Below are 26,321 nucleotides of genomic sequence, written 5' to 3' on the forward strand. Positions count from 1 at the left end.
TCTTGTCACTGCAAACAGACTCCAGACACATGTGCTGCCTTGTGCATCTGGCTTACGTGGGTACTACAGAGTTGAACCTGGGTCCTTAGTCTTGACAGGCAAGCACCTTAACAGCTAAACCATCTGTCCAGCCTCGCATTAATTTTCTTTTTTTAAAAAGGCGGGTGTGGTGGTACACACCTTTAATCCCAACATTTGGGAGGCAGAAGTAGGAGAATCGCCATGAGTTTGAAGCCACCCTGAGATTACATAGTGAATTCCAGGTCAGCCTGCACTAGAGTGAAACCCTACTTCAAGCCTCCCCCCCCCAAAAATAATTTTTTTTCAGAGACTTTGGGTCTCATGAACATCTGATTTCAGTGTGTAGCTTTCCTGACCAGTGTCATGGGCAAGGATATAATTTGAATTGTTACATTACTAAAACCTTGTTGATTGTGAATCAGTCTACTAAATTTGTATTTATACTTAACCTGCCTGATTGGGACAAGAGTCAATATGCAGTCCATTTACCTGGTAGAAATTAGAGGACTGACTTTAGGATTGTCTCCTGCTAACTCTGTAATCAAATCACTTAACATCTCTGGCCTTTAATTTTCCTCAGCTAAAAAATAAGTATGTTTGAATCTCTGAGATTCCCTCCAAGTTGAACTTTGAATTATTATAGATGGTCCCAGGATATGCTTGCTTCTGAAGCCTCTGACTTTTAGTTCCTGGGAGATCTGAATGAGCCTGATGTGTCACAAGATCTCATGCTTCTGATTCTTCAAGTGACTAGGCAAGGGCCAGTAAACCTTGGTCTAGAGACCAATGGACTGGAAAGATTGGCTTAGCAGTTAAGGCGTTTGCCTGCAAAGCCAAAGAACCTCGGTTCAATTCCCCAGGACCCACATAAGCCAGATGCACAAGGGGGCACATACGTCTGGAGTTCATTTGCAGTGGCTGGAGGCCCTGGTGTGCCCACCCCCCCCACCACCACCCCGTGTCTGCCTCTTTCTCTCCTGCTCTTTCAAATAAATAAATACAAATTTTAAAAAACATGTCTAAGGGCTGGAGAGATGGCTTAGCGGTTAAGCGCTTGCCTGTGAAGCCTAAGGACCCCGGTTCGAGGCTCGCTTCCCCAGGTCCCACGTTAGCCAGATGCACAAGGGGGCGCACACGTCTGGAGTTCGTTTGCAGAGGCTGGAAGCCCTGGCGCACCCATTCTCTCTCTCTCCCTCTATCTGTCCTTCTCTCTGTTGCTCTCAAATAAATAAATAATAAAAAAAAATTAAAAAAAAAACATGTTTAAAAAGTTGGCCTAGAGATTCATTTCCCTTTCTGGCTAATTGGACAGGTGGTACAACTAAAATAAGCTTTGGGTGTCAGGTGTGGTTGTACATGCCTATAATCCCAACTACCCAGGAGCTAAAGCAGAAGGGTTGAAAAGGTTAGGCCTACCTGGACTGCATACTTCAAGGCCAGCCTGGACAACTTAGCAAGACTGTTTGGTAAGGGCTGGGAGTGGGAGATGGCTCAGCAATTAAAGGTGCTTGCTGTTCAGTTCTCCAGCCACCCCTTGTATAGCTGGCAGGTGTTGGATTGCAGCATCAAGAGACCCTGGCCAGTCCATATATAACACCCCCCACACAAACACAAATAGATTTAAAAAGAGGGGAGCTGGAGATATATCTCAGAGGAAGAGTACTGTCTAATGCATATAGGCCTTCATTCAATCCTCAGCACCATAAAACCACTTATCTAAGCCAAACAAGGCTACAAGGCTACAGAGGGAACCCCCCCCCCCCCCAGGCGGCACCCTCCTTCAAAATACAAAAAAAAAAAAAAAAGAAAAAGAAAAACCCTAATCCTCAATTTTCTCCCTCCAAGGTAGGGTCTCATATTCTAGCCCAGGCTGACCAGAAATTCATTATGTAGTCTCAGGATGACCTTGAACTCATTTTGATCCTCCTACCTTTGCTTCCCAAGTGCTGGGATTAAAGGTGTGTGCCACCATGCCAGGTTTCAAATCTTGATAAAAGTATAGACAGCAGTTGGGCATGGTGGCACATGCCTGTAATCCTAGCACTTGGGAGATGGAAGCTCCACATGGTTAAAACTACCACATTCACTTGTTAGTTGGAACAACTGCATTTGTTTCTAATATGTTTAATCTTAATAACTAATTTATTTGCAAGCAAAGAAAGAGGGGGAATGGGAATGGGTATACTAGGGCCTCTTGCCACTACAAGCAAACTCCAGATGCATGCTCTACTTTGTACATCTGGCTTTATAGGGCTGCTAGGGAATTGAATCTGGACCATCAGGCTTTGCAAACAAGCAAGTGCCTTACCCTCAGGCATCTCTGTCCCTGCTTTTAGTTTATTTATTATTATTCTTTGTCTGTGTGTGTATGGTATATGCACATGTATGTGCCCATGCTGCACCCCTTTGAGCACACCTGCAGTAGCCAGAGGAATACTTTTAGTGTCTTCCTCCATTACTTTTCTACCCTTATTACTTGAGCTAGAATCCTTACTGATTCTGAATTTTGCCAGCTTTTTTTGTTTGTTTTCATGAACTCCTGTAATCCTCTGGTTGGCTGCTGCTTCCTACAGGACTGGGGTTATAAATGGGCATGGACATGCCCAGCTGTTTATACAGGTCCTGGAAACAAATTCAAGTGGTCTCTCAGGCCTCCTCAGGCCCTCATGCATTCATAGGGACTGCCCTTTACCATCTTTTCAGCATACATAAATATATGTATTTGGCGGCGGCAGGGGGGCGGGTCTCAAGTAACCTAGGGTGACTTTGAACTTGCTATGTAACTGACAATGGCCTTAACCTCTTGATCCTCCTGTCTCTACCTCCCAAATGCTAAGATTACAGTGCCACCCTGCCCAGATCCTGTCTGTGCCTTAACAAGATTTGAGGATTAGGGATTATTTTGCCAATTTTTGGTGTTTTGAAGCAGTGAGGGGGGTCTTACTCTGTAGCCTTGTAGCCCAGGTTGGCCTTGAACTGATGGTGATCCTCTTACCTCAGCCTCCTGAGTGCTAGGATTATAGACATGAGCCACCAATCTGGGCCCTTTTTCTTAAAAAAAACAAAACAAACAAACAAACAAAAAAAAGACTTTAGGGGCTGGAGAGGTGGCTTAGCAGTTAAGGCACTTGCCTGCAAAGCCAAAGGACCCAGGTTTGACTGCCCAGGACCCATGTAAGCCATATGCACAAGGGGGCGCACACATTTAGAATTTGTTTGCAGTGGCTGGAGGTCCTGGTGTGCCCATTCTCTCTCTCCCTACCTGACTATTTCTGTACCTCTTTCTCTCTCAAATAAAATAGGAGCCAGGCGTGGTGGTGCACACCTTTAATCTCAGCACTTGGGAGGCAGTGGTAGGAGGATTGTTATGAGTTCAAGGCCATTGTGAGATGACATAGTGAATTCCAGGTCAGCCTGGGCTAGAGTGAGACCCTAGCTTGAAAAAGAAAAAAAAAAAAGAGTTTAGGGTTAGAGAGATGATTTAGCAGTTAAGGTGTTTGCCTACAAAGCCTAATGACTCAGGCTCAATTCCCCAGTAGCCACATAAGCTAGATGCACAAGGTGGCACATGTGTCTGGAGTACCCATTCTCTCTATTTGCCTATTCCTCTCTCTTTCTTTCAAATGAGGATGGAGGAGTACAAGTGTCTTAAAATTCCTGAAACTCTAAAGGACTTTTGCTCTTTATTTAAATACAGGAAATTTATAATCTTTTGTTTCCTACTACCTACTGCCCCATCTCTGTTAGAGGCCCTGCTTAAAAAAAAAAAAAGAAGGCTGGAGAGAGGGCTCAGTGGTTAAAGTGCTTGCCTTCAAAGCCTAAGGATCTGGGTTCCATAGCGCATCCTTCTGGAGACCCTGGTGCACCCATTTTCCCTCTCTCGGTCTCTCTCAAATAAATAAATAATACACACACATTGATTTTTTGAGGTAGGGTCATGTTCTAGCCCAGGCTTACCTGGAATTCTCTCTGTAGTCTCAAGGTGGCCTTGAACTCACAGCAATTCTCCCAAGAGCTGGGATTAAAGGCGTAAACCACCACACCTGGCTGAATTTTTTTTTTTTTTTTTTTGCGAGGTAAGATCTTGCTCTAGCCCAGGCTGACCTGGAATTCACTATGTAGTCTCAGGGTGGCCTCAAACTCATGATGATCCTCCTACCTCTGCCTCCCGAGTGCTGGGATTAAAGATGTGCACCACTGCGCCCAGCTGGGTTTTTTTTTTGAGGTAGGATTCTTTGGCCAGACTTACCTGGAATGCACTCTGTAGTCCCAGGCTGGCCTAATTCTTACAGGGTTCCTCCTCCTTCAAACTCCCAAGTGCTGGGATTCAAGACAAGCGCCACCATGGCTGGTGCTTAAATTTATTTATTTAAGCTGGGCGTGGGGGGCCATGCCTTTAATCCCAGCACTCAGGAGGCAGAGGTAGGAGGATTGCTGTGAGTTTGAGGCTGTCCTGAGACTACATAGTTAATTTCAGGTCAGCCTGGACCAGAGTGAGACCCTACCTTGGTGTGTGGGGGAGGGGAGTTATTTATTTATTTAAGAGCAAGAGAGTACATATGGCTTTAAGTGGGCACTGGGAATTTAACCCAGGCTAGGGAACTGAATGTGGTTAGGCAGGTTTTTTATTCATTTTAATTTAATTTAATTTATTTATTTGAGAGAGAAAGAGGCAGAGAGAGGAAGGGAGGGAGAGAATGGGTGCGCTAGGACTTCCAGGCCACTGCAAACAAACTTCAGATGCATATGCTACCTTTTGCATCTGGCTTACTCCAGCCCTGAAATAAATATTTTAAATATACAGCCCGGTTGGGGGGAGTGTGCTAGAGAGGTGGCTTAGCGATGAAGGTGTTTGCAAAGCCTAAGGACTCATGTTCTACTCTCCAGACCCCACATTAGCCAGATGCTCACACAATAGCACATGCGGCATCTGGAATTTGATTACAATGGCTGGAGGCCCTGGCATGACAGTTCTCTTGCTCTCGCTAGCTTGCTCACACTCTCTGATTTAAAAAAAAAAAAAAGCTCTGTACTATGCTGGCCTCTTGGTATAGCACTAAGAAGGATAGACAAGATTCTTACCTTTGTGGGCCATAAAAGTAATTTAAGTGTTTACTTTCTGGATGTGTTTTCTCTGGCCTTTTGACATCATTCAAAACAGGATTTCTGGGCCTGGCGTGGTAGCGCATGCCTTTAATCCCAGCACTCGGGAGGCAGAGGCAGGAGGATTGCTTGAGTTCAAGGCCATCCTGAGACTACAGAGTGAATTCCAGGTCAGCCTGAGCTAGTGAGACCCTACCTTGAAAAACCAAAAAAAAAAAAAATTCTGGGCTTGCGAGATGGGTTAATGGTTAAAGTGCTTGTTGGCAAGGCCAAAGGACCCAGGTTCTATTCCCTAGTACCCATGTAAAACCAGATGCAGATGCACAAGAAGGCAAATGTGTGTGGAGCTCATTTACAATGGCTAGACACCCTGGTACACCCATTTTTCTATCTGCCTCTTTTTTAATTTAATTTAATTTTTTGTTTTATTTTTATTTATTTGAGAGTGACAGACAGAGAGGAGGAATGAGGAAGAGAGAGAGAGAGAGAGAGAATGGGCGCGCCAGGGCTTCCAGCCGCTGCAAATGAACTCCAGACACGTGTGCCCCCTTGTGCATCTGGCTAACATGGGTCCTGGGGAATTGAGCCTTGAACTGGGTCCTTAGGCTTCACAGGTAAGCGCTTAACCTCTAAGCCATCTCTCCAGCCCTCTTTTTTTGTTTTTTTTTTTTGTTTGTTTGTTTTTTCAAGGTAGGGTCTCATTCTTGCTCAGGCTTACCGGCTCACCTGGAATTTACTATGTTGTCTCAGGGTGGCCTTGAACTCGTGGCGATCCTCCTACCTCTGCCTCCTGAGTACTAGGATTGAAGGCATGTGCCACCATGCCCGGCTCTATCTGCCTCTTAAGAAAAAATGAAAGATTTCCAGGCTGGAGGGATAGCTTAGTGGTTAAAGGTAATTGCTTGCAAAGCCTAACGTTCCCAAGTTCAGTTTCCCTGGTACCCATGTAAAGCCAGATGTACAATGTGGCACATGCATCTGGAGTTCATTTGCAGTGCTAAGAGGCCCTGGTGTGCCCATTTTCCCTCTTTGCTTGCAAATAATAATTGTTTTGTTTTCTTTGAGGTAGGGTCTTGCTTTAGCCCAGGCTGACCTGAAATTCACTATGTAGTTGTAGGGTGGCCTCAGACTCACAGTGATCCTCCTTCCTCTTCCTCTGGAGTGCTGGGATTAAAGGCGTGCACCACCATGGCCAGCTTAATATATTTATAAAAGACTTCAGCCAGGCATGGTGGCACACGCTTTTAATCCCAACACTCAGGAGGCAGAGGTAGGAGGATCGCTGTGAATTTGAAACCAACCTGGAACTATGGAGTGAGATCCAGGCCAGCCTGGGCTACAGTGAGATCCTACCTTGAAACAAACAACAAAAAGACTTCCAACAGTTATGAGAATTATTTCTGAGGACATTTATACTAGGATCATTAAAGAGCAAAATATATTGAACAGAATTTTATGTGTAGTATCAATATAGAAAGCAAGTAGTATAAGTGGGGTTATTTTTATTGAAGTAGGCATGAGGAGTCCTGGAGTTTCATACTCTTTTTTTTTTTCTCTTAAGCCTTTTTTCTCTTAAGATTTCTGAGGATCTACATGGAACTATTATACTTCGGTAGAGCATAGTTTAAGTATAGTGCAGCAAGAGAACTAAAGATTTAGAATTTCAACTTTTATGGCTGTTGAATTTGTACTCATTTAGTTCTTGATTCTTCAGACTGAATTGCCAAATGATAACAGACCATTTCAGTGTTTACAAGATAATATTATTAGTGCACATGAGCACCTGTTTAGGGTTCTTTGATGTAAGGGTTTGGGTTATTGGCTTTATTCTACATGATTAATTTAGCTTCTCTGCCTATTTTTTCATCTTACAGAATGGGGAAGAGAGATTGGCAAAGGTCTGTTTTAGCTTAAAAAGCTTTATTTTGTTAGAATTTTATGAAGGTTTTAGGAAGTGTCTGCCAGGAATTCCTAAAAGCCTTCATGGATACCTTATTAGAAAAATATATTTTGTTGGGCTGGAGAGATTGTTCCGTGGTTTAAAGGCGCATGCTTGTCTTGCCTGTTGGAGTTCCATTCCCCAGTGCCCATGGAAAGCCAGGTGTATAAAACGGCACATCTGGAGTTCGGTTGCAATAACAAGGGGTCTTGGTGTTCGTGTTCTCATTCACCCCCCCCCACACACACACACTTACTTCCTCTAAAAATAAATGAATATGTCATTTAAATTTATTTGCAAGCAGAGAGAATGAGAAGGGAAGGTGTATGCCTCTTGCCACTGCAAAGAACTCTAGATGCAGATGCATGTGCCAGTTTGTGCATCTGACTTTACATGGGTACTGGGTAATCAAGCCCAGGCCTAATGGCTTTTCAAGCAAGTGCCTTTAACCACTTAGCCATCTCCTCAGCCGAAATAAATATATATATTTTTTAAAGAAATAGACTGTCGGTGAGGAAAAGTTTGTGGGATTTCAGAACCATGGAGAGCTCTCTTTGCCTGGGGCAGTCCTTAGAGCTGCATAATGAAGACCAGCCCTTTTTCAGAGTCCAGTTTATGTAGCCTCTACTTCTGATTGGCACTGTCTTGGAGGTCCTTAGTCTTCCCTGGGATGTTTTCTCTGTAACTACCAGATTCATTTCATGTCAAGTATTTGACCAACCTAATGAAGGTGTATGAGTACAGTCCCGCTTCTCCTGTCTGGTAACCTCATTTATATTGTTAGACACAGGATTTTTACCATCACTTTAGAAAAAATTTGTCCCTTTTCTTACAGACCCTTGAGGAGACATAAAAGTTGCTTTTTTCATTCTTTAGGGCCTCTTTTTTGTCTATATACAGAAAAATGTCAGTGCTCTGGCTCTCTGCTCAGTCTTGCTTTTGTATTTCTTTGATCTCATTGTTCAGAAGGTCCCAGAGAAGCCCCAAGAGCCATGCCTTTGCATGTTCAAGCTATTGATGCTTTTGAAATAACAGCATCATTGTATAAGAACTATGTTAAAAGTCTATCTTGAACAAATTAGGTCAATATGTGGCAGTAGTCACTGAGTCCTGAGGTCATGACACCCCTAAACAGAAGCACACTTGATGACCATTATATTTAAGGGTATGAGAAAGAAGGTCATTTTGAGAGAAAAATGGAGAGAAAAATAGGCCCTTTCAGTGGAATCCAGGAAATGCTGAAATAGGCTAGGTGATTTTTGTGGAGTGCTGCTGTCAGCTAGTGAAGGACACTGGTAGGAAAGAGCTGGGCCTCATGATTGGGGAAGCAGTTCTAAGATGTGGGTGCTGCGATAAGGCTGTGTTTCTTAAGGACCAGTCTGAAAGGATTGAGTAGGGTTGGGAGAGAGAGGGAGGGAGAGGTGGAGGAGGGAGGGGCAGAGCTGTGTGAAGGGACCTTGGAAAGGATGGGCTGTGGAGGACTGCAGTTGGAGGGGGAGGGGGAGGCTGCTGCAATCTGAGCCTATCTAATGGGGGAGGGGAGAAGAGGGAGCAATCCTGATCTCCACCGCAGCTTCATTGGCTCCCTTCCCCCACCCTTCCCAAGGAGCCAGAGTAGTGCTGGCAAATCTGTCTTCATGTATTTATTATTAAAAATGTGATGGATCCTTCCTCCCTAGAAGCACAGCAAATACTACTGATCACACTTCCCTCCCCCTTCCTCTGCAGAGCTTTTACATTCTCTCTTTAATTCCTCCCTGTCCTTCCCCCCTTGGTCTGTCTGGCTGATGGAAGGACCTTTCTTTTCTCCTTTCAGCTTGGTGGCTCCCTGGGGCTTTCTAATGGTGGTTGGGAGTTTCAAGGCAGTACTGGGGAGGAAGCAGCTGAGTGAGGGGCATCTATTACCTCAGGGTGGGAGCTGTACTCTTCACTGTCCAGTGAGGAAAGAAAATCACTTGGAAATACCAATAAAATCCTTCAGCTAATGAAAAGAGAAGATAATGCTCACATTCTTTTAGTATCTAGCATTCTTCCCCTTTCATGCCTTTCTCTCTTCTGCTGTCTGAATTCTGAGGGCAACCCTCTTGGAATGGAAAAACTGTAAACAAACAAACACATGAATTCTCTCTTCTTGTGTCTCTCTCTTCCCAGGAGAGACACAGACAGTTTATTCTTATGCCACCGTGTTGTTACTGAGAGGTTTGAAGGGCTTCTTTTCCACCTGCACTGAGGCCCCCATGGCTAGGCAAGGGCCTCTTTGTTGCTGTCTGTAACCCTTCACCACACCCTAGGTGGTGCTACTGTTCCTCAGCAGGCAAGGCCCTCCCTAGCATCAATCCTTCCCACCCCACCACCCTCCCCTCTCTTTAGCCCTCTACTGCCTGATTGTTATTCTACCAACGTCTACTCTTCTGTTCCCTTCCTTAAATTAATTTTGTGGCTCTCTTTTTCCTTCAGTGCCATCTTCTTCCCCTCCCCCTGCTTGAACTCTCTTACTTTCTCTGTCTCTATTTTTCTTTCTGTCTGCAGGATTTCCATCTCACTCTCCTATCTAGAATGTACACTCTACCCCTTTTCTTTTCATTCTCTCTTCTACCCATGGCATCTTACAGATAACTCTTATTGTGAAAGGCTATAGATGAGAGTGGTTTAGAAGAGAACAGGGCAACAAAAACAAAAGGTCAGCTTTGAAGACTAGGTTGGGAAAGTCACAAGACTCTGGAAAGGAAATTGATAGAGATGAAAGAAGACAGGTATCTTTCCATATATATCCAGTTATGGGATTTAGATAATGAGAGCTTAGCTGATAAGAAGTCATATGGTATGACCTCAAAATTTGGCTCCACATACTTGGAAAATGAAAGTAGTAAGAACTCAGATATTAAGGGCTTCATTCACAAACTTTTGGGTTAGATTGTACCTGATAGCTGTAGTTTTGTTTTGAGACTGGAGGAACACTATGCCCTAAAACCCATGTGGTTCCCAGGAGATACCCTGCTCTTGAGCTTTCCAGTCCTCAACATGTATTTGCTGAGGAGGGAATCCATGGCACTTAAGTGGTGGGTAATCTGGCTATCATTGCCCAGCACAATTCTGGCTGCAAGACTTGTAGCCTGCTTCCCTTTTCTAGTCCATGTCTCTCCTTTATCTCAGCAGAATTTATGTGGCTGCTCCATTCATCTCACATCTCCCTTTGTTGTTTTGCTTTGCCAGGATGTAGCTCAAACTCATCAGACCATCACTCTAGCTCTTGCTTCATCTTCTTAACTTTATTTGGGGACCTCTTATTGTACAACCAGTTCCCTAGACCTCTCAGCTAATTCAACAGTACTGTTAGTTCTCCAACTTCTGAGATAACTAGTTTTCCTTGGATAGATTATTCTTTATGAATTCATAGTATCCTAGTAACTCCCTGGATAGTGCTGAGTCTTCATACACATCTTAGGAATTGTCCACAATATTTCTGCTCCTTTCTGCTGGTGGGAGGAAGTCTTCCTTGAGTGGCAGTTCTGGAATGGCTGGCTTCCATTTCCCCAGCATGTGTGAGTCAATGCTGACTATTGAACTAAGGAGAGGCAGTTTGCCAGAGCCCTGGGAAGAAGCACAGTAAAAAGCAAGGTGTAGAGCAATACATATTTTACTTTATTATCTGAGCCTGGGTGATGTCTGGGAAATTTCTTCCCTGTCAACCACTTGTGCCTTCCTCAAATGTATTGGAGGCAAGTACACCAGTGATCTCTCCATTTTCCTCAAATGATTTTTCTGCTGCCCTTCTTATCTCTTCCCCCATTTGAGGGACTCTAGTTAGGGTAGTATTCTCATATAACAGAGATAATGCTTTCTGCTCTAGAGTCTTTTGGAATAGTGATAAGTTTCATGTACTTCTAGGTACTGATGTCCTATAGCTGAAAGTGGTTGAACTTTGTTTTCCTGCATTCAGACCATGTGGAAGGAAATAATTTGTTCAAGACCATATGAATAAATCATTAGCAGAGTTGGCATCAAACCCATGTCCTCTGATGTTGCATCTGACTTTTCCTTTACTACCCCTTGAAAATTAGTGTCCCTCTTTCATCCCCAGGGTCACTGACATCCTTGAAGTGAGCAGGCTAATTTATGTCCAAGCCAGACTGGTTGGCTTGCTGAGGTGACTGACAGCAGTGAGAAAGGAGATAGCCAGACCTGGGTGAGGGACCTGGCTCACTGGTGAGGGGCTGGCATTCCCCAATCCTTGGGCTTCAAGAATGCCAAGGTAGGGCTGGAGAGATGGCTTAGCAGTTAAGGCATTTGTCTGGGAAATTTCTTCCCAAAGAATCCTGGTTCAACTCTCCAGGACCCACGTAAGCCAGATGCACCAGGGGTCACATGCATCTGGAATTTGTTTGCAGTGGCTGGAAGCCCTGGTGTACCCATTCTCTCTCTCTCTCTGCCTTTTTCTCTCTCAAATAAGTAAATAAAATATATTAAAAAAAAAAAAAAGAATGCCAAGACAAAGGGAAAATTGCCCCTCTAAGTTGAATTCAGTCTTTCTACTGATTAAGCCCTCTTTCCCTTCAAAATTACCTCAGGGCTGGGTGAGCTAAGTAGAGGCTGGAACTCTGGGCTTGATTTTTTGCTGTTCAGTTGTAGCAAACTCCTTATTCTAGCACCACCCAAATAACATAACACTCAGTGGATACCACATTCCGCTTTTCCACAAGCTAACCTTAACTTTACAGAATTTCTTTCTAGTGTCAAATCATCAATGTGGCCATGTTAGTAAATGCTCATACTTTTTCTTGTTAATTAAAACCTTGAGTAGACAATAGGTGTAGAAAGGATTTGTATGTTTCTACTTTGATTAAGTCTATGGCAGCTTACTGTGAAAACTGCTTTGTTTCATCCATCAGCCCTGGGTTAGCCCTACTGGTGGGCTGTGGAGAACAGAAAGCCCTTGCATTTTGATTTCCCCTCCCAGTTTTTGATTCACTTGCTGTTTGCTCATACTGGAGGCCCCTGGTGATAAAGAGATAAACCAGAATTCTTGGCTAGGTAGACCCTGTCTCTTAGCTGCAGTGACTCCTCTGCCATGGCATTTAACTATGTGGCACTTGACACCAGGAAAACTTTCTCTGCCTCATACCCATCTCCATTTCCTTCATTTAAGTCTTAGGTAATCTATCACTGATGGCAGATCTTCTTGCCCTCCTTAGCAACTCCCAAGACTTTAAGTACCAAAGCTTCCTAGATCCAGCTTCCCAGCAAAGGGCTGTTTCTGAGACTAACCCATCAGGTCAATCCCCCTAAAGAATGTATTTACCTTCAGAAAATCAGATGACACCCTAGAGAGCCAGGTGAGTGCTGCTAAAAATCCCATTCCTCACTCATTTCCCTGGTGGAGCTCCTGGAATTGGATTCTGCAGGCACCTGTCATATTAGTTTCCTTGCTGTTCATCTGGAAGTTTTTCTCCATTGCCTTTGATAAATTCCTGGTTTGACAGAAATGTCTGGTACCTAGGACCATCTTGTGAGTTGAGCTTCTGTCTCCAGCAGCTTGATTGACCCAGAAGGATCTACTTCTGCCCTCTCCCTGCACCCTCTCCCTGTCCTGGGAGGGTGGAAGGCTTCTGCAGAGACATCCCGTACTTCTATACATCTTGGCAAATAAAGTGTGACTCTGCCCTGGCTACCTCTTTCTTCATTAGTTTTTCTTTGCCTTCCCTTCTCTTTGTTTAAATCTCCTTGTCCATCTATTCTCATCTATGCCCACTTCTCACTCCCACCCATCTTTCAGTAGCCATTCTCCCCATCACCCGCTTATCCTGAGGAAACAGCATGATTTGGGAAGAATGACAGCAGAGTAGCTGTCCCTTTTTCTCCATGGGGTTGTCTATGCTTTACATCTTGTCCTTAGTAGTAGTCCTTGGAAGCAAGGAAACTCCAAGATCTTGCCATCTCCAAGGATGAGCATGCTTTATTCTTGGCTTATTCCAGGGTTAGGAAGGAGAGGAGTTACTTCATTCAGATGCCTTTTCTTGAGCTCTTCCTGCATGTGGGTCTGTCCAAATCTCTCCATCCTATTCTCTTGCTTTCTTCTGTCTGTCTCTCCCAACCGAAAACAGCAGCAGGACTGAATGGAATCTGTCTAGACACCGCCAGCCCATGTCCCTCACTTGCCCCTCCCCCGTTGCTGTGGGGGAGGGGAGATGGAGCCCCATGGCATGGGGCCAGCCAACCCAGAACCATTTGCAGGGCCTTCTGCACTGAAGCGAGAAATGTCTCTCCCACCTTCCTCTTCTCACTCTTCCTCACCCATTTTTAATTAGCTGCTGGATTAATTAAGTTCCACATGCTGATTAACATTCCTACAGGGAAGAATTACCAGGTCAGAAAAATGGGGAGTGGTAAAGTAAGTCCTCCACCCATTCAGGCAAGGAAATTTATTTATTTATTTTTTAAATTTTTTGTTTATTTATTTATTTGAGAGTGACAGACACAGAGAGAAAGACAGATAGAGGGAGAAAGAGAGAATGGGCGCGCCAGGGCTTCCAGCCACTGCAAACGAACTCCAGACGCATGCGCCCCCTTGTGCATCTGGCTAACATGGGACCTGGGGAACCAAGCCTTGAACCGGGGTCCTTAGGCTTCACAGGCAAGCGCTTAACCGCTAAGCTATCTCTCCAGCCCAGGCAAGGAAATTTAAAGATAAGGAGATAGGGAAAGGGGTGCAGGGGTAAATGAGGAAAGAACAAATCTAAGAGTGGAAAGAAACCTCAGAGGTTTGAAAAGAGAGGAAAGTCATGGAACCTATTAGGGAAATAATTAGAATTAACACTACAGAAATGAAAGTCTCTTGAAGCTTCTGAAGGTTAGAAGGTAGAACTGAGTCTGAAACATTCGCATGCATGAATAAGCTGAGAAATAATGATACAAACAAAGCATGCTAATTTGCTGCCTTGACTGTCTTCTAAAGAAATAAATTTCAATTTTATTAGTGCTTTAGATTGGAAATATAGGTGAACTTCTTCCTTGCAAGGTAGTGGGATGTTGTATTGAAGGAACTTTTTAGGAAGTATGTTCTGATGGGCTCAGAATGGTTGAAGTTTGCCCAAGGCCCGCAGAAATGATGAACTTTGAAAATATTTATCCTAGATAGACAAATATTAATCTTGTAGTATTCATTGTATTCAAGAGAACCAAAAATTAAACAAAAAAACAGGATGGGAAAATTCAGGATTTGATTTCAGTTCTTCATTACATCCAGGATAACTTGGAGCTTATTCTCTGTGGTTCTATCAACATTTTTTTGTTTTTGTTTTTTGAGGTTGGATCTCAGTCTAGCCCAGGCTGACCTGGAATTCACTATGTAGTCTCAGGATGGACTCGAACTCAACGGTGATCCTCCTACCTCTGCCTCCAGAGGGCTGGGTTCAAAGGTGTGTGCCACCACGCTCAGCTTACTATCAATTTTTTTAGGGATAAATCTATTCAACTTACATCATTCTTCCCTGAGAGGTTTAGAGCACTACTTCCTAGGATTGATTGATGACTGATGTTGTTGACTGATGGCTAGCATGGCTGTCTTTAACTGAGGATTGGAGAGACAACAGGCTAGCTGGAGTTTCACATGGGGCCAGAAAAAGGGAAGATGGAGATATAGACTGATAGTATATTTGGCACAGAGGGCTCCACTAGAGTCACTACTGTAGTCCAACGTGGAAAAAGTAGGGCAACTTACTTGTCAGTGCTTTTCTCCTCAAAGAATTAGAGAAAACTATATCCTGTACAAATCTAAATTCTCCTGCTTGGCTCAGTTCTCACCAAGGACTAAAACCTGGGGGAGATCCAGCAGGCCAACAGAACCTCCTCAAGAACAAATAGCATCTTGTATACTCCCCTAAGCCCCAGTCACCTAGAAGGCATTCTCCATTATCCTTGCTATAGTAATCCACTCAACAATGTTTGCATATCAACTGTGCGGAACAGAGAGTATCATTAATTTACTAAGCACTTATATATTATATTAGTTCACTATGTATAAGGGGTTTATATTTTAACTCAGAATGAAAAAAGATACAACAAAGTGTAGTAATAGACTACATAGGGCTGGAGAAATGGGTCTGTGTTAAGGCACTTGCCTGCAATGTCTCATGACTAGGGATTCCCCAGTATCCATGTAAAGCCAGATGCACAAAGTGTTTATGCATCTGGAGTTTATTTTCAGTGGCTAGAGGTCCTGGCATACCCATTCTCTCTCCCTTTCTGTCTTGTCACAAATAATAAATAAAATATTTTTAATTAGACAAAACAGATTGTATACTTTAACTGCCGAGCCATCTTTCCAGCCTACTTTTTTTGGTGGGGGGGGTGGTTTTGTTTTTGTTTGTCGAGGTAGGGTCTCACTTTAGCTCAGGCTGACCTGGAATTCACTGTGTAGTCTCAGGGTGGCCTCGAACTCATGGTGATCCTCCTACCTCTGCCTCCCAAGTGCTGGGATTAAAGACTTGCGCCACCACACCTGGCTTTAGCACACTTTTTTTTTTTTTTTTCTTTTAAGGCTGAGTCTTACTCAGTTTGGTATCCTGGATTCAAAAGATCCTCCTACCTCAGCCAAGTGCTGGGATACAAATGTGTGTCACCACTTCTCCCCCCCCCCCCCCGCTCCCTTTTTTTCCCCAGAGGTATTCAGGGTAGGATCTCACTCTAGCCTAGGCTGACCTGGACTTCACTATGTAGTTTCAGGCTGGCCTTGAATTCACAGTGATTCTCCTATCTCTGCCTCCTGAGTGCTGGAATTAAAGGTGTGAGCTACCACATTCAGCACCAGCCCTCTTTTTAATAGACATTTCTCTTTTGTTAAAAAAATATTTTGTATTTTTTTATAATCATGGAAGTTGTTAATAAAAATTTGAAAGAAAAAAAATTTTGATAGCACTTGGGAGGCAGAGGTAGCGTGCGTGTGTGCGCGCACACACACACACACACACACCACACACACACACACACACACACACACACACACACTTAAGGGGCTGGGGATAGTTCAACAGTTAAAGGTGCTTGCTTGCAAAGTCTCTTGGCCCGAGTTCAATTCACCAGCACCTATGTAAAGCCAGATGAAAGAGAAAGTGGGATAAGCATTTGGCATTTGTTTACAGCAGTAAGACTAGCACTCTCATACATACACATTTACATGCAAATAAACAAAAATATTTAAAAAAATATTTAAAGCAAATAAAAACATACTTTAAAAAAATCAAGGGAAAAAACTATACTTAATAGGTTTAGGCAGGGGAATTGATATAAGTTTGAGGCCAGCGTGGGCTACATAGTGAGTTCTATATAAGATCCTGCCTCAAAAAAAAACCTCAAACTGTTTAAAACACATACACACACACACACACACACACACACACACACACAATAAGCCAGGCCTGATGACATGCTTTTAATCACAGCACTTGGGAGGCAGAGGTAGGTGGGTTGCTATGATTTTGAGGCCACCCTGAGACTACATAATGAATTCCAGGTCAGCCTGGGCTAGAGAGTGAGACCCAACCTTGAAAAACCAAAATAAATAAATAAATAAATAAAAATTTAAAAACCTTGAGCCGAGGAGATGGCTTAGTTGGTAAATTGCTTGCTGAACAAGCATGAACACCTGAGTTCAGAACCCTAGCACCCTTCTAAAATGCTGGGGGGCAGACATAGTAGTAGGATCTTTGGGGCTTGTAGGCTAAGTGATCTTTGAGTTCAGTGAGAGACCCTGTCTAAAAATCTAAGGTGAGGGGCTAGAGAGATGGCTTAGCAGTTCAGCACTTGCCTGTGAAGCCCAAAAACTCCGGTTTGAGGCTTGATTCCCCAGGAGCCACATAAGCCAGATGCACAAGGTGGCAGATGCGTGTAGAGTTCATTTGCAGTGGCTGGAGGACCTGGTGCATCCATTCTCTTTCTCTCTCTCTGCCTCTTTCTCTCCCTGTCTGTCACTGTCAAATAAATAAATAAAAATAAACAAAGAAAAATAATAACAAAAAATCTAAGGTGAACCAGGCAAGGTGGTGTATCCCTTTAATACCAGCACTCAGGAGGCAGAGGTACAAGGATCGCCATGAGTTCAAAGCCACTCTGAGACTACATAGTGAATTCCAGGTCAGCCTGGGCTAGAGTGAGAACTCTACCTTGGGAAAAAAAAAAAGATAGAATGAATGAGGAAGACACCTGACACTGATCTCTGGTCTCCACATGTATGTGTACACTTATGCATGCATAGCATACATGAATGGTATGTATGCATAAAACTTGTAAAAATACTTGTTAGATATTTAAAGGTATTTTAAGTTAGTGGGTCTGTTTTATGATAGGGTCTGTGTTACCCAATCTGCTCATGATCCTGCCTCAGATTTCTAAACGTCTGGAGTTACAGATATGCATTACTGTGCCTGGCTTACTTCTGGGTTTTATTGTTTGGTTAGGGTTTTTCTCCTGTGCTAAACATGAATATCTTCTTGTTCAAACTTTTGAAGTTTTATGAAATAAATTTCTGGAGCAGGCCATAAAAACTTCTGTCTGGTTTGTGGATTGACCTGGGGAGCTTATTATTTTAAATAGGTAACAAAATCCAGAGGAAATAAAATGAATTCTTTTTTTTTTTTTTTTTTTTTGGCTTTTCAAGGTAGGGTCTTGCTCTAGCCCAGGCTGACCTGAAATTCACTGTGCAGTCTCAGGGTGGCCTTGAACTCATGGCAATCCTCCCACTTCTGCCCTCCCAAGTGCTGGGATTAAAGGCGGATGCCACCACGCCCGGCTAAAATGCAATTTTCTTCCACATTTGTCCCTCATTTTCCCTCTGTAGAGATGTCCCATGCATGCATGATCATATGTGTAAATATAGAAGATCTATGAAGAAAAAAATAGAGCTGGGTTTGGTGGTACTAAAAGCACTCAGAAAGCAGAGGCAGGAGGATCACTGAGAGTTTGAGGCTAGCCTGGGACTACAGAATTAAGTGCCAGGTCAGCCTGGGCTAGAGTGAGACCTCACCTTGCAAAAACAAAAGAAAACCTTTCACCTTTGGGCTGGAGAGATGGCTCAGTGGTTCAGGTGCCCCCAGAGCCTAACAACCCAGGTTTGATTTCCCAGTACCCACATAAAAGCCAGATGCACAAAGTGGCCCGTGCATGTGGAGTTTGTTTGTAGCAGCTGAAGGCCCTGGCCTGCCAATTCTCTGTCTCTCTCCTCTATGTCTTTGTGCTTGCAAAGAAAATAAATAAATATTTTTAAGCTGGGCATGGTGGCACATGCCTTTAATCTCAGCACTTGGGAGGCAGAGGTAGGATTGCTGTGAGTTCAAGGCCATCCTGAGGTTACATAGTGAATTCCAGGTCTGCCTGGGCTAGAGCTAGACCCTACCTCGAAAAACAAACAATTAAAAAAAAAATAGAGGTCAATGCCACTTTCCAAAAGATACAGTCTAAAGTAAAGCTTTGGAACATCTTCCCTACCAGTTCTTTCTGGCTAATTCTACTGTAGCAGCCATATTTGAGAACCATGAATTAGATGAACTCTTAGGATCCTTTGTAACTCTTTTTTATCTGTGTGTGTGGACACTTGTGCCATGGCACATACTTGGAGGTCAGAGGGTGCTTTGAGGTGCTCTACCTTATTTGAGACAGGGTCTCTTGCTGCTGCAAACAAATGTCAGATTAGCTGGTCTGCTAACTTCAGATTATTTTGGCTTCATTTCCTATTGTCATAGGGGGTTGGGATCACAGATACATATACCATTTTGAACCCAGGCCAGCAGGCTTTGAAAGCAAGCACTTAACCATTGAGCCAATTCTCTAGCCTCTCCTGTCCACCCTAAAATTTAATGACTGAAGCTTACATAATTGGTACTTTAAGAAAGAATAGCTTGTGAGGTGGCACATGCCTTTAATCCCAGCACTCTCAGAAGGTAGAGTTAAGAGGATCACTGAGTTCGAGGCCATCCTGAGACTATATAGTGAATTCCAGGTCAGCCTAAGCTAGAGTGAGACCCTACCTCAAAAAAAAAAAAAAAAAGAAGAAGTCGTGCAAACATCTGGTGTTTGTTTGCAAAGGCAGGAGGCCCTGGCACATGCATATACATGCACATGATCCCATAGAACTATAATTTAAAAAATGCTTTTAAAGATAAATAAAATAGAAAAAAAGCTACCAAGTGTACTGATACATACATGCCTATAATCCCAGCACCTGGGAGGCTAAGGCATGAGTTTGAAGTCATCTTGGATACATAGTAAATTCCAGGCTAGCCTGGGCTGCCTAGTGGAACCCTTTCTCAAAAAAGAAAAGGAAGGGTGGCAACACACCTTTAATACCAATACTTGGGAGGCAGAGGTAGGAGGATCACCGTGAGTTCAAGGCCACCCTGAAACTACATACTGAATTCCAGGTCAGCCTGGACTAGAGTGAAACCCTACTTCGAAAAACCAAAAAAAAAAAAAAAAAAAGAGAGAGAGAGAGAGAGAAAGAGAAGATAAAAGAGCTGGGTATGGTAGCACACATCTTTAATCCCGGTACTTGGGAGGCTGAGATGGAAGGATTGCTGTGAGTTCAAGGCCATCCTGAGACTACAGAGTGAGTTCCAGGTCAGTTTGTGTTAGAGCAAGACCCTACCTACCTACCTAAAAAAAAAAAGGAAAGAGAAGGAGGCTAGGGAGATGGTTTGGCAGTTAAAGGCACTTGCTTGCAAAGTCTGTTGGCAAGGGATCAGTTCCCCAGTACCCACGTAAAACCTGATGCACAAAGTGAAGCATGCATCTGGAGTTCATTTGCTGAAGCATGAGGATTGGGTGTGTCAGTTTTCTCTGTCTTTTCGTAAATAAATGCATATTAAGAAAAAAAAGCCTGGTGTGGTGGTGCATGCCTTTAAGCCTTTAATCCCAGCACTCAGGAGACAGAGGTAGGAGGATTAGCATGAGTTCAAGGCCACCCTGAGAATACATAATGAATTCCAGTCAGGCTTAGCTAGAATGAGACCCTACCTCGAAAAAAAAAGAAAGAAAGAAAAGAAGGGCTGGAGGAATGGCTTAGTGGTTAAAGCACTTGCTTGCGAAGCCTAAGGAGCCGGGTTCAATTCCTCAGTACCTATGTAAGCCAGATGCACAAGGTGGCACATTTGTTTGGAGTTTGTTTGCAATGGTAAGAGGTCCTGGCCCATTCTCTTTTTCTCTCTCTCTCTCCCATCCCATTCTCTCTCAAAATAAATAATAGATCAATATATTTTAGGAAAACTAGGGCTAGAGAGTTTTCTCAGTGGAGAAAGTACTTACTACATGACTTAGTACCTGATTTCGGATCTCCAGACCCCATGTAAAAACTGGCATGCTTCTGTAATCCCAATGTGCCTACAGCAAGAGGGGAGGCAGAAATAGAAGAATTTCCTAAAAGGAACCGTGCATGAGAGATCCTGTATCAAAGTGAGGTAGGTGGAAAGTAAAGACTAAGCTGAAAGTTGTCCTCTGACCTTCCCACATGTGCTGTGGCACACATATGCCTGAATATACACACACCAAATAATAATAATTTTAAAAAGGTAAAGAAAAAAGAAATGCCAACATACCATCACCATTCCTCCTGCTCCAACACACACTTACATTCCTTCCTTTAGGGAGATAACTAGAACAGGAACCCTATAGAGGGTACAGTGAAGGAAATATTCAAGAGAGGACACTTAATTGACTGGTTTGTGAGAATTTGTTGCTAAGCTGAAGGTAAACCAGTAGTCTGGTTCCAGCTCTGGCTGCAAGCAGTGAGAAATGCACTTTGAGCCCCTTTATTTTCTACTGTGCTCGCAGGTTCTGGTTGGCAGATTTAAGGAGGTCCCCTATTGGCTAACTCTGTTTCCTTTTAACCTGGAGCTGCTGAGAGAAAAATAACAGGTTGGCTTGTGTGTGTGTGTGGGGGGGGGGGGGGTTCCAATTGGCAGAGAAAAGAGGAGGTGCAATTAGAAGGTATATACATACACACATGTATGTCTATTTACACACACACACACACACACACACACACACATTTTCCAGGTAGGGTCTCACTCTAGCTCAGGCTGACCTGGAATTCACTATGCCGTCTCAGGGTGGCCTTGAACTCACAGCAGTCCACCTACCTCTGCCTCCCAAGTGCTGGGATTCTTGTATTTTTATTTTTATGACAGAAAGCAAATTGGCATGCCAGGGCTTAGTAGTTAAGGTACTCATCTGCAAAGCCAAAGCACCCAGATTCCATTCCCCAGGAAGATGCACAAGGTTGCACATGTGTCTGGAGTTTGTTCGCAGCAGCTGGAGGCCCTGACATGCTCATTCTCTCTCTCTCTTTGCCTCTCTCAAATAAACATATTAAAAATTAAATGAAGCCGGGCGTGGTGGCGCACGTCTTTAATCCCAGCACTCGGGAGGCAGAGGTAGGAGGATCGCCGAGAGTTCGAGGCCACCCTGAGACTACATAGTGAATTCCAGGTCAGCCTGAGCCAGAGTGAGACCCTAACTCGAAAAACCAAAAAAAAAAAAAAAAAAAAAAAAAAATTAAATGAAAGAACAGTAGAAGCCAAGCTTAGGCTTGATGGCTTATATCTGCAATCACAGTATTCAGGAAGCAAGTCTCCTGAGCTTACTGTAAATTAAAGACCAGCCTGGGCTATATAGTGAATTTGAGGCCACGAGACTATCTCAAGAAAACAAGAAAAGGTAGATGTTCCATCGTCAAGTGAATGAGAATTAATGAGTTAAACATTGTCAACTGTTTTTTTTTTTGGTTTTGTTATTAAATTATTATTATTTATTTTGTGTGTGTGTGTGTATACATGCTGTTTTATCTGGCTTTACATGAATACTGGGAAAGTGAATCTGGACCAACAGGTTTTACAGGTAACTGCTGAGCCATCTCCCTAGTCCCTTATTATTATTTTTTTGAGAGCATTTTATCAGATTATACCCCACCCCCAAAGAAGTCTCACTATACTGGCACCTGTCTTTGAAAACAACATCTTGACAGAGGGCCCTTTCTTTTTTTCTCAAAGTCATAATCTTCCAGGTGAGTAGAAATGTCTACTTTGCCTTGAAGACAGGCTATGTTTTGTCATGGTCTTCCCAAGGTCACCTTAGTGGCAGCGGCAGTGATTCTCTGCTGCTGGCTATTGAATAAATGCCCACTGAATTGACACTCTCATACTGATAAAGTGGAGGAGAACAATTCAACATGGTGTAGATCCTTGGAGCTCAGAATCTTCTCTTGGTGACCTAGTCTGAAGGTCAGTATAGGACTGACTGTGATTTAAGTTGGATTTCTAGAAGAGAAAGAAAACAAGGAAAACCTGTCCTAGTCCCATAGCCTAGGCATTGAGCCAGCCTAGGCTGGAACAAAGGTGACCTTGTGGAGCTGTTTTACTTGGGTAGGAAAGGCTGTGATGTACTCACTTGCCCCTCAGACAGCTTTTGTACACCATTTTCCATGCCAGTTTACTGTGTCCCCTGCCTACCTGTCACCAATCTGCCCTCTTTCTCCTTCATCCTTCCTTTGGGTTCCTTTTCTCCTGTGTTCTAAGCAGACAGGCTTCCTCCTGCCTCCACTTGTCTTATCCCCTCTGCCCCCAGCCTGGCAGCCTGCCCTGTAGGAATGTTAATTAGCATTTACAATTGAATTAATTCAGTAGCTAATTAATGATTGGGGGCTGTGGGTGAGGAGATGGGGTACAGTGGGCTTATGAGCTGGAGGTGGCAAGAAGTAGCACCGAGGCTGCAGAAGGCATTGCAGATGGCTGTATGGTGGCTGGCACGGTGCCCACTACCATGGATGCAAACACACTTGGGCGTGTGCGTGCATACACATACACATACAAAACCAGAAAGGGTAATGGAGGAATAAAATCAAAAGCAGGAAGAGAAGGACATGGGAGTCCTGGGAAGTGGGGCTGGGAAGGGTCTAGATCTATTTGAATCTACTCTGGAAGTAGAAGGGTAGGAAAAGACAGAAAAGCAACCACAGGCATAGAAAGAAGAGAGTTTTCTGCATACCCGACCCAGGCCCCCTCCTCCCTGGCATAGGATCTATGGGCACCAGCTGAGGACAAGGGTCCCCTCCCTCTGCCTGCCATAGATATTGGTACTGAAGAGCCAGGCTCCAAAGGACAGGACATGCTAAAGAAAATGGTTTTTCTTTCAAGTTACATACATGCATGCATGCATGCATACATACATACATACTTTTATAACATATCTAAACTGCACCCGTTTGGGCATGAGTGTGAAGGCAAGTGAAAGAAGGTGACTGAACCAGGAGGAGAGAGCACAGATGACTTGGTGGTGGTATAGTGTGGTGAGTTTGGGGGAGGAGAAGAGGAGGATTTGCAGAGGTTGGGGTGGGTGAAATGGGAACCCTGTTTTCTTCTTTTCATTTTGGTGTGGTTGAAGGAGAAAGACAGAAAAAGAGAAAGGGGGTGGGGAAGAGAAGCGAGACAGATGGCAGAGTGGAGAGGCGGCAGCCAGTGCCGGCACTGCCCAGCCTGGGCGGACCCAGCTCCCCCCCCCACCGCCTGCCAGCTCTCCAAATGCCACCCTTCCCCCATCTTCCCCTCTCCCCATCCCCCAGCTTGGCACTGATCTCAGGGAGGGAGCGGGAGGGAGGCTGGGCAAAGAGCATCTGTTCCCTCCATTCTCCCAGCTCCATCGGCTGCCAACCTAGGGCCATCGTCTGCCTCCATCACCCCTCCGCCCGCTCGCCTACCCACCCAATCCCAAACGGGTGTTGGATCAGGTGCCGAATCCGGCTGCCTCCTCGGGTACCAGTCACTGCATTGCTGTGTGTCTGCCACCGCTGCCTGGCACTCATGGGGCCGTGTGTGTATGTGTGTGTGAGCGTGCGTGTACATGTACGCATAAGCGTGTGCTGTATGTGAGCCTCCTGGGCATGGGTGGGGGTTGGCATTGCGGTTACAACTCTAGCGTCCAACCAGAAGGACAGAGGGATGGAGAGGAGGAAGGAAGGGAGAGGCCTTGGGGGGGGGGGGAGAAGAGGGTGCATGAGTTGCTTCATGCTGCCTGATTGCAAGCATTGGCATTGCAGCTGCCACCCTTGTGCCCATGGAGATGGGAGGAGGCAAATGAAGGGGACAGTTCCAGGAGTCCCTGTGCCTGGGAGGAAGGCACAGTACCCAAGAGCAGTTGCTTCTGTCAGGCTGGTGCCCAGAGATGGGGCAGTGAGGAATGGGGTTCCAGGAGTCAGGGAGGAAGGGCAGAAATGTGTTGGTGATGCTGCTGTCCCTGTAGAATCCTCTTTGAGAAATAGTTGGACTGTGAGATGGTTAGCTCTGTTCCAGCCTGGGTAGTGACGTTGTGGAGAAAGTAGATAGGGAAGTGCCAAGAAAGAGCCCAAGAGCCAGGGTGGAGGGACTGTGCCATTATTACCCAGTGAGAATGTGCTGGGCTGACAGTGTGGCCCTTTGTGAGAGCACTGAAGAAGATCGCAAGCAACTGGACTGTGCGAGGGGGTGGAGTGGTGCTGGCACCAGCTCTGGCATTGTGTGGAATAGGGAAGGGTGCTAGTGCCTTGCCAATCGGGCTGACAGGTTTGTTGTCCATGGATGAGGTGGCGAGATGGGAGGGGTGCTTTATTTGGGAGGATAGGCATTTTTCTGCCAGGATCTTCTCCCCATTCTCTCTTAGGCATGGGGAGTGCGATGGCAGATGGAGTGCTGCCCGAGGACACAAAGGAGGAAGCGCACCATTGCTAAGGTCCCAGGGAAGAAGAGTGGAGAGCGGCTGGCAGTCCTGCCTGGCCTCCAGCCAGTTCCCTGCTGAAGATGGTCATATCCTCTAGCTGGTCTGTATGTGCCACTATGACAGGTGTTGCCGGGAGGGAAGGGGTTTGCTTGCCGAGCTGGTCTGCGGAATGGGAAAGGTACCTACCTTTTTGTAGATCCCACATGGACTCTCCACTCTTAACAAGTGTGGCTAATTTTTCTCCCTAGCATCTCCCTCTTCTCTCCCTCCCTTTGCCTCTCCCCTCTTTCATCATTACCACCTGGGTCCTACTGGTTGGCAGCTAACCAAGTAGATGCTGCCATACTTGGCAGTGTTGTACTGGCATGTGAACAGTGTCTCAGATCCTAGTACTGAGGAAAACCCAAAGCTTTTGGGTTGCTTGGCGGCAGTGATAGAGAAGGGTCATGCACACAGGCGCAGAACACTTTACAAGGAACTCTGCAAGGAAGAGGTACTTGGGGCTGCCCTTAACAGCTGGGTTGAGTCAGCACTCCAGAACATCCCACCCCTGCCATTCTCCTAACTGGGAATCTTCCTTCTGTCTTCACTAACCCTAAGAAAGGAATTTAGATGGCACTATACTGTGTTTGAACAGATTTGCAAAGGAAAACTAGAGCATAAATGAATAAAGACGTAGGTTATAGCCACAATCAAGGCCAGTGGCTTTGTAACTCTAAGAGGATAATCCCCAGCATCTGTGGTGACAAGAGACCAGCCCCTTGATCTCCATCTGGAAGAATCTCTAGGATTCCTGGATAGCCAGGGGCTGTCGTTCAGTAGCCAATTTTGGCTCTAAGTGATACCCAGGGCTAAAAGGCCCTCCAAAAGGGAAGTTAACCACTTGTTGCTCATGCCGCTAAGGGCAGGGCAGTTTTGGTTTTACTATATCTGTAAATGCATAACAGCTTCAGAAGAAACAAGTTGGTTCCAATGGAAGAAGAGAAAACAGGAGGCCCTCAGCCTCAGGGTTAGTGGGTAGTGTTTATGGTTTGTTTTCTCCCGATTAGGAGCAGTCACCATAAACAGTGGATTGGAAGATATGAAGATGTCAGGGAAATGAAGAAGATGAGTCTAAGGAAGGGAAAAAGTAGTATTGCATATTACTATATTATGTGTGAGGCCCTGGATTCAATCCCTAGTAGGAAAGGAGGGAGGAAGGAAGGGAGATCTTAGGTGATGTGGGAGCCCCTGGATTGGTTCTGGGGATGAAGAGCTGGGCATGTCACGCATGTATATGGGGCTGAGCTCTTTAGGCCAGTGGTTCTCAACCTACAGAGATCATAGATAAATCACTTCAACAGGAATTACTGATTCAGTTGTTATGTGTTGTGGTCCAGAAATGTAAATTTTATTTAATGTGTTTGCTTATTATTTATGGTACTAGGAATTGAGCCCAGGCCTTGTGCATGCTAGACAAGCACTTTATCACTGACTGAGTTTTTATCTATCTCCAGACCTCATTTTATTTATTTATTTATTTAGGTTT

General features: G+C 44.5%; 1 protein-coding gene across 8 annotated transcripts in view; it reads left to right on the forward strand.

The window, feature by feature from the left end:
- The first annotated feature begins 23,328 nt into the window (after window positions 1-23,328).
- Window positions 23,329-26,321, forward strand: part of Thtpa (thiamine triphosphatase) — a 50,901-nt gene continuing 47,908 nt past the window's right edge. For 4 of the 8 annotated variants that reach the window (XM_045154032.1, XM_045154031.1, XM_045154029.1 and 1 more), the window contains exons 1-2: window positions 24,103-24,639; window positions 24,737-24,897. The gene's annotated coding sequence lies outside the window, so the exon portion shown is untranslated. Of the gene's footprint in view, window positions 23,391-23,735; window positions 23,854-24,102; window positions 24,640-24,712; window positions 24,898-26,321 lie in introns of those variants that run through there. The other 4 variants (XM_045154035.1, XM_045154037.1, XM_045154033.1 and 1 more) reach the window with 3 other exon arrangements.

The sequence above is a fragment of the Jaculus jaculus genome, chromosome 7 (assembly GCF_020740685.1).
Source record: "Jaculus jaculus isolate mJacJac1 chromosome 7, mJacJac1.mat.Y.cur, whole genome shotgun sequence".
In the NCBI taxonomy this organism is placed as follows: domain Eukaryota; kingdom Metazoa; phylum Chordata; class Mammalia; order Rodentia; family Dipodidae; genus Jaculus; species Jaculus jaculus.